We start from the raw sequence: 9,722 nt of genomic DNA, 5'->3' as shown, positions 1-9,722 counted from the left end.
ATGTCCCGAGCAAACCAACCCCTGTTTCTAAATTAATTAAAAGCTTTTAAACTGCAACATATTGTATTATTAATTGTTCCCTTAAAAACTTTGTTTTAATTTATATTTTAACATTAAATGAATGAACCACTAAACATGCCCATGAGGTCAAAGGTCAGTCAGGTTATTTGTACAGGCAAAAGCCTGCCCAAGTTCTCCATTTTAAAACCTTCATGATCACTATTTAAATACACATCTCAGAAATGATTCTGTCCTGATCTCAACATTAAAGGCAGTTACATACATTACTACAATTCCCTCCTTTTTATTAGTTTGTGTTATTTTCTTTTTTTGCTGTGTTGTGTTTACTTTTTTCTTCCCTTTCTGATCACAATGTAATCAGTTTGAATGTACTTTGAAGGCATAAATATTCTGTCTCGGATAACCCACGCAGAACCTCTTTGTCTTAATAACTTTATTTTAGTTTACATTGTGGGGTTGTAGACGGTAGCATCAGTGGCTACATCATTTAGCCCTTTTACCCGTACTGTGCATGTCCTGTCGGCTTGTTCTTTATTTTACATGAGAGCATGATAGCGTCACACACAGGCCTAGCATATGTATTGCAGCGTAAAATGGAGCCTCTCGAACAAAGAATTTACTTAATCATTTCAGCCTCAATGCCTAGACCACAATTAAACAAACAGATACATGTCTGTGAATATGTGTGTCAAAAAAAGATACGGCTGATCAGTGAACTTCAGTTAGCGCCAAAATGCCATCACCCACATGACGTCTCATTCACACAACAAAACAAATAAATTACACAGGTTCACTGCACTTCCAGCAGAAACACGTCTTTTACTGGGCGTTTCTGACCCAGGACTTCAGGCAATTACAGCTCAAGGCATGTACCATCTGCAGATCCCAGCACTGGCATGGACCAGCCAGTTTTGTACCACAAGAAACCTCTCAATTCTCTGTATCTCTTCAACTCATATTTAAGGGTGTGCATGTCTGCATGCACCCGCATGCATTATTTTATTTTTTATTCTTAAACATTTCATAACTTAACACAAACCTCTGATGATGCAAACATGCACCATCTCCAACAACAACAGTAGCAACTCTCTGTTCAGTGAAGGTTCCAGCAGGAAAACCTCATCGCTTCAGTCCGTTAATTTACACACGAGAACCTTAAGAGTGCCTCGATCAAACTCTGGACTCCAACTTTACAAGCCTAAGCCCAGCAGAAATTTAAGAAAAAGGCTTTCTGCTCACCATTTTAGTTGTGGACACGAGAATCCAGAGTTATGGATTCTGTAAAACTGCTGTGGATTTTTGCCAAATCTCACTCAAAGCCCACGTTTTTCGGCACCAGGTCTGGTAGGTTGTAATTCCCCATTTTTTCCAGGTTAAGGGGGAGCGAACTCAGAAGACTCAAAAACTGACAGGAAACAGACTGCTATTTTAGATGTTGTATTGAATATAGATACCTTCACTGAACAGATCATCTCAACTTCAGCTTTCAAGCTGACCACACACACACTCTGCCTGCCTCTTCTCTCTGTACTACAACTCCGTCCCCAGATGGGTGGGCCATTCCCCTCAATGTGGATCAGTAAAGTTATGTGATTTGTTGGAAGGTGTTGCATTTTGACCTTTACCTGCGGTGAGTGCTCACGTTGGATTAAAGCTGTGTTTTTGTCTGTGTAGCATGGTAAGCAGAAGAACAGTATGTATGCATCATGGCATATAATATAAAGTTATTATTACTATCATTATCTGTATAAGGAGATATACATATTATTATTATTATTATTATTATTATTATTATTATTATTATTATTATTATATGAAGTTAGCAAAGTAGCCATGAGACACACTGCCCCAACAACACTCTATTATACAGTGAAATCAGCTCTACCGCCTTGTCATATTCAGTGTTTCTACTCCAATAAGAGTTGATTTTACACTGTGATAGAGCTGATTTAGCACTGTGATAGAGTATATTTAACTCTCTTGGACTGGGACCAAAGGTTTTCCCAGCAGAGTAAATTACTCTGCAAAATTTGCTGTGTTGGTTCACTGGCCACGGCTTCATGATACAGTGGAACACAGAAACAAAATTTGTTTGCCTAATGGGCTTCTGTAAAATATAATCTCCATGTTTTTGTTCTACTTCACTTGCTATTAAGTCTCCATTATGTCGTTGCACAAATGGCACTAGTAGATCTTAAAAATAGCATTAAAATGAGGCCTACAAATAATGTTGTAATACATACACTATTCACTCGTGTTTAAATTCAAACTGTATTGAGTCTGCATTGCAAATTCAAATATTTGATTTTAACTTGAATGTGTTATTCAAGTTAAAGTCTAAAATGACAAAGTATCTTTCTGTGGACCTAATTCAACTTTGTTGTATCTGTCTCAGTATCTTTACATATTTCAATGAAATATACTGTACATTCTGACACAGCTGATCATATTGAGGTTCATACAGGTGTATCTCAAAATTAGAATATCATGAAAAAGTTCTGTAATTGTTTTCAGTTATTTCAGAAATTTAAAATTGTATATTTTCTAAACGTAATACATATAAACTAAAATATTTCAAGCAGCAGAAGATCATTGTTGAAAGAGCTGGCTGTTCACAGACTGCTGTCTCAAAACATGGACTGGAAGGGAAACGTGTGGTAGGAAAAGATGCGCCAGCATCAGGGATGGCTGCAGCCTGTCAAGCTAAGCTGATTGAAATAGCTGATTGGGGCTGGAGTCGGTGTGTTCAGATCCACCATGCATAGACGTGTCCAGGAAATGGGCTACAATTGCCAATACTATCCTGAACCAGATATAATGTCAGAAGTGTCTTCCCTGGACAACAAGGAAAAAAGCAACTGGACCATTGCTCAGTGGTCCAAATTTCCTCTTTTCCAATAAAAATAAATTTTGCATTTCATTTGAAAATCGAAATCCCAGAGTCTGAAGGAGGCACAGAATCCAAGTTGCTTGAAGTCCAGCGTGAAGTTTTACCCTGTTGGTAAATGATATAATAATTGATCAACATATTGATTTATTCTGCCTTACAGAAACCTGGTTACAGCAGGATGAATATGTTAGTTTAAATGAGTCAACACCCCCGAGTCACACTAACTGTCAGAATGCTCGTAGCACGGGCCGGGGCGGAGGATTAGCAGCAATCTTCCATTCCAGCTTATTAATTAATCAAAAACCCAGACAGAGCTTTAATTCATTTGAAAGCTTGTCTCTTAGTCTTGTCCATCCAAATTGGAAGTCCCAAAAAACAGTTTTATTGTTATTATCTATCGTCCACCTGGTCGTTACTGTGAGTTTCTCTGTGAATTTTCAGACCTTTTGTCTGACTTAGTGCTTAGCTCAGATAAGATAATTATAGTGGGCGATTTTAACATCCACACAGATGCTGAGAATGACAGCCTCAACACTGCATTTAATCTATTATTAGACTCTACTGGCTTTGCTCAAAAAGTAAATGAGTCCACCCACCACTTTAATCATATCTTAGATCTTGTTCTGACTTATGGTATGGAAATAGAAGACTTAACAGTATTCCCTGAAAACTCCCTTCTGTCTGATCATTTCTTAATAACATTTACATTTACTCTGATGGACTACCCAGCAGTGGGGAATAAGTTTCATTACACTAGACGTCTTTCAGAAAGCGCTGTAACTAGGTTTAAGGATATGATTCCTTCTTTATGTTCTCTAATGCCATATACCAACACAGTGCAGAGTAGCTACCTAAACTCTGTAAGTGAGATAGAGTATCTCATCAATAGTTTTACATCCTCATTGAAGACAACTTTGGATGCTGTAGCTCCTCTAAAAAAGAGAGCTTTAAATCAGAAGTGCCTGACTCCGTGGTATAACTCACAAATGCGTAGCTTAAAGCAGATAACCCGTAAGTTGGAGAGGAAATGGCGTCTCACTAATTTAGAAGATCTTCACTTAGCCTGGAAAAAGAGTCTGTTGCTCTATAAAAAAGCCCTCCGTAAAGCTAGGACATCTTTCTACTCATCACTAAATAAGAACAACCCCAGGTTTCTTTTCAGCACTGTTGCCAGGCTGACAAAGAGTCAGAGCTCTATTGAGCTGAGTATTCCATTAACTTTAACTAGTAATGACTTCATGACTTTCTTTGCTAACAAAATTTTAACTATTAGAGAAAAAATTACTCATAACCATCCCAAAGACGTATCGTTATCTTTGGCTGCTTTCAGTGATGCCGGTATTTGGTTAGACTCTTTCTCTCCGATTGTTCTGTCTGAGTTATTTTCATTAGTTACTTCATCCAAACCATCAACATGTTTATTAGACCCCATTCCTACCAGGCTGCTCAAGGAAGCCCTACCATTATTTAATGCTTCGATCTTAAATATGATCAATCTATCTTTGTTAGTTGGCTATGTACCACAGGCTTTTAAGGTGGCCTCGTAGTACCATATCACCCCAATAGAGCGCTTGGCTCTCAGACTGCAGGCTTACTTGTAGTTCCTAGGGTTTGTAAGAGTAGAATGGGAGGCAGAGCCTTCAGCTTTCAGGCTCCTCTCCTGTGGAACCAGCTCCCAATTCAGATCAGGGAGACAGACACCCTCTCTACTTTTAAGATTAGGCTTAAAACTTTCCTTTTTGCTAAAGCTTATAGTTAGGGCTGGATCAGGTGACCCTGAACCATCCCTTAGTTATGCTGCTATAGACGTAGACTGCTGGGGGGTTCCCATGATGCACTGTTTCTTTCTCTTTTTGCTCTGTATGCACCACTCTGCATTTAATCATTAGTGATCGATCTCTGCTCCCCTCCACAGCATGTCTTTTTCCTGGTTCTCTCCCTCAGCCCCAACCAGTCGCAGCAGAAGACTGCCCCTCCCTGAGCCTGGTTCTGCTGGAGGTTTCTTCCTGTTAAAAGGGAGTTTTTCCTTCCCACTGTAGCCAAGTGCTTGCTCACAGGGGGTCGTTTTGACCGTTGGGGTTTTACATAATTATTGTATGGCCTTGCCTTACAATATAAAGCGCCTTGGGGCAACTGTTTGTTGTGATTTGGCGCTATATAAAAAAAATTGATTGATTGATTGATTGATTTAGGGTGCCATTTCATCAGCTGGTGTTGGCTTACTGTTTTCTACCAGGTCTAGTTAATTCAACCATCTACTAGCTGAGACCACTTCATGCATCCATCTATTGACAAGCTATATGTAGATGTTGATTTATTTTTCCTACAGGACATTGCACCTGCCCACAGTACTAAAACTACTCATACCTGCTTTATTAACCATGGTATTAATATACTTGATTAGTCAACCAATTCATCTTACCAGAACCCCATAGCTTCCCAATGAGGTACTGCCAAGATAAAGATAAGAAACACCAGACCAAAAGTACAGATGATTTGAAGGATATTATCACTGCTACCTGGCTTCCAGAACAGGTCAGCAATGCCACAGGCTGATCACCTCCATACCACGCTACACTGATGCAATGATTCATGTAAAATGAGCCTCAATCAAATACTCAGTGAACAAATCCATCCATTTCAGATCTCCCACATTTCTGTGTTACAAATCCTTTTGGGGGTTGAGTTGAAGAAATATCCTCATATTTTCAGATTTTTTTTTTTCTATTTTGTAGAGTTGAGCAGAGGAGTTATAAAAGTGAAATAAAAGTAGTTGAAACATATGGGTTTATAAACCCATATGTTTCAACTATTTTTCCCAAAAGTGTGTTACATATTGGCAAGTCACCAGCAAGTCACTCTCAAGTCATAAATTGGCAAGTCACAAGTCTCAAGTCAAGTCCCAAGTCAAGTCTCAAGTCATAATGACTACCAATTGTTTACAAGCTGACTTGAGACTTGACTTGAGACCTGCCAATTCATGACTTGAGAATGACTTGGCAGTGAATTTATGTCACCTCTGCATATTGGTTTATAAACCAATATATTTCAACTAATTTTTTTTTTCCAAAAATGTGTTACATTTAAACTAAATCCATGCTTTGGCTATGTGACCTGGATTCAGAAAGACTCTCTAAGATGGCAGAAGCATGAAGGTGATCATGTGAGCATGAGTACATGTGTGCAGCCAAGTTAAGAAGATTTGATGCAGATTAATGTGAGGATACATTTTTTGCGTGTACTGGGGCCATTCACGTCTCTCGTCTCTCTGTTCACCTTAAGTTTTCCTGAATCTCAGTGCCTCTGATGTTACCGATAAACATGGACCATCTGGGTACCACTAACTCTTCAGTGATAGCATTAAATATTCATTAATTTTCCAATGTTCACAGCTTACTGACAGTGCAGGCCATCATTATTCAAAAGCTAATGACTAATTTGTGCCAAGACACATCTGTTCTAAATATGTCCTACTTTTAAAGTCAGACTATGAATGCAAACATGTTTCCAACATCTATGGAGGTGGTTATGTTATTGCCCCTGTTTGTTGATTTGTCTGTTTGTCTGTTTTTGAACAGCCTGGAGGACACAATTTTTCATGTATCGTTATAACATTTTTACTGAGGAGTCATATCCTGATAAGCAAGAAGCGATTAAATTTTCAATTTCAAAATTTCAAAATTTTGGAAAATTGGTAAAATCCCTATCTTTACAGCCCCCTCACACATAACATGACTTTGGGTGAAAAAAGCAGAAATCATTAAAAAAAAAATAAATAAAAATACACAAACAAAAAACAAAACGGGGAATGGCGAAACATTCCACTTGCTGTCTGGAGGGACACACGTTCGGACAGGCGTGCACATTACCGCAGCGACGGTTTTGTGCACGCTCGTGCACCTGGAACATGTGGCACCACATTACGCTGTGTGTGTGTGGGGGGCACACACACACACACACACACACCAAAAACAAAAACACAGCAATACCTAATATTTAATCCCTCTTATCGAGCAGACAATACAAGTATGATCCTTCTGTTCCTCTGTATATGACCCATGGTCATAGACATACAGTCATGAAATGACATGAATGAAGCAGTGCGCTCTCATCATGTCCACATCTGCCGGCCCCCCACGCATGTCCAGCCAGCCCTGTGTGCATGTCCAGCCGGCCACATGCGTCCAACGAGCGGCGTGCCGGAGGACACTGTGTCATGTGGGCCATAGCTGACGTAGGTGATGTGACATTCAGATCGCTAGCTGAGTGTACACATGATCAGACAGTCCTTTTCTCCTGACACAGCCTGCCGATGTGTGCACTGACACGGTTGCTCCAGCCCGTTGCAAAGGCGATATATGTTTCATGTATTTCCACATGAGGACAGCAGGCACAGGCACATGCCTCATGGTGGACAGTTGTAAAGTCATGTCTTTCATAACATGGTACGACAGATCTCAACAGCAGTGACTGTTTGCAGCCATACCCACCTTTTCGATCAGTGCACAGAACAAACTGTCACTCTCTGTTTCTGTCTTCTGTGAGTATTTATTGTATATATTTGTTATGTAATTATGTATGTAGTTATTGTAATATTTATTCTGTGTTCTCTGTGTTTTTAATTTAACACATTGTGTACACTGAGCCATCATTTCCAGCTGTCAGTGAGTGGCTGGCTGGTGATAAGCTGAAAGGTGCCTTGCTGTGCTGTGTGTGCTCAGACGTGGCTGGACGGTCTCCATGTGATCTAGTCTGTACATAATTATTATCACACCATGCAAGTGTGTCCCACCCACACGCCACATGTGTTGCGGGGGTGGGGGAAGTGACACACACACACAGGCCACATGTCCTGGGGGAGCATGATACACACGCACGCCACATGTGTTGAGGGGGAGCTGACATACTGGCACTCCACATGTGTTGGGGGAAGAACACTTGCTTGACATATGTGTTGCTTGGTTACGGCACACTCGTGGGGCACTTAGACAATTTTTAGAGACAACTCGAATGTGGTCATCTGCACTCTACTCTCATGCTGGGAGCGCGAATAGCCACGCCATTTCTAAATGCCCAGCGAGCAGTGTTGGATGTTCGTGTGTTGCACCTGGAATTTGGCCAACAACTGCCGAGGGGGGGGGGGGGTTTGAATGGGCACTTGCAGGGCACTTGCTGTCTTTCGGCTGCTGTTGTGTGCGAATGGTTGTGGCGACAGCTGTACGAGGCATTTCAGGTGGTGCAATTTTTCACGAGTGGCATGCAATTCCTCCTTCGTGCGCCAGTCGACTTCAACCATGTTATGTGTGAAGGGGCCTTTAACATTGATCGAATATTCAAAAATTCCTAACTCTGTCAAAAAAGATATTTTTTTTCCCATTTGACAGCATTGTGTAGGATTGTATCCTTTATTGACTGACAAAGTTTGATCAGGATCTGATACAGATTATAGATTTTGTAACCATTTAAATTTAACATTGAAAATCTCATTTAATGTATATATTGCATTATATCTCAATCAAAAGTGATGTAATCACTCTCATTTGTGACAATGAGGTGCAAACTTGCACTCTCAATGAATAGACTCAGTTTGATCTGCATCTGATCTGTATTGCAGATTTAGCAAAGATTTTATTTTAACATTGAAATCCCCTTTTGATCTATATTTTGTATTATATTTTATATTTTATACCACAGAACACCACAGGAGGTCTTTCCTACCTGTGGCAATCTGACGGTATAATCCCCCCTTCTGCATAATGAATACATAACAAACAGCGCTATTCAGAGTTATTCAGTTATGTGCAATATTGTTAAACATCTTTTGCAATATATCTTCCAGTCATTTCACATAAATTAAGAATAACAATAGGAAAGAACTTTGTTAATCCCAAAATAAATTGTTTTGCCAGATTGCTGAAACAGTAAACAGTAAACATTGCTTCTTCTTTTTAACAATGTGAACAATGAGTGCAACATGCTTATGCAGAATGACTGATGTTTGACAGTATTGCACAAAGCTCTGACTAACTGAAATACTCTGATCATTATGTATTCATCCTGCAGAAGGGGGAGGAGTTATACAGTCTGATTTCCAGAAGTAGGAAGGGCATCCTGTGGCGTTCTGTGGTGCACCTCTGTGGTCTTAGTCTTTGGCTGAAGATGCTCTCACAGGATGTCAATGTGACATGAAGGGGATGGGAGGTGCTGTCACAGATGGTGAGCAGTTTTCTCAACATCCTCCTCTCTGACACCTCCACCACAGACTCCAGCTCAACCCCCAGGACAAAGTCAGCTTTCCTGATGAGCTTATTGAGTTTGATCATGTCAGCCTGCTGCCCCAGCACACTACAGCATAGAAGATGGTGCTGGAAACCACTGAGTGATAAGACATCTGCAACATAAATATGTTGCAGATGTCTTATCACGGAGATTTTTTTTAATGAAAGACGTGCGGAGGGGTCCGCGCGTCAGGACGCAGCCGACGCGGCGCGGCGGCACAGGAAAAACACCTCCGTGTTGATAACCATTTGTAAAATCCAGGTGGCTTTTGATGGCTTTCAGTGGAGTGAGTATATGAGAAATTGTTTATCAGCTGGAGATGTTCCAACTTGTCCTTAAGGCTTCCAGCAGAGGTGTTTTTCCTGTGGCGGAGCGTCGCGGCGGCTGCGAGCCGACGCTGCAATCCGCCCGCACGTCTTTCATTAAAAAAATCTTTAACAGTGGAATATCGGGATAAAATGCTGAAACCGACTTCTTCTGAAACTTCTCTGTTCTCTCACGACGTCCTGGATCAACAGAGCCTGAAATGTGG

The sequence above is a fragment of the Thalassophryne amazonica genome, chromosome 16, assembly GCF_902500255.1.
Source record: "Thalassophryne amazonica chromosome 16, fThaAma1.1, whole genome shotgun sequence".
In the NCBI taxonomy this organism is placed as follows: domain Eukaryota; kingdom Metazoa; phylum Chordata; class Actinopteri; order Batrachoidiformes; family Batrachoididae; genus Thalassophryne; species Thalassophryne amazonica.
Note: the sequence above shows the minus strand (reverse complement) of the source record.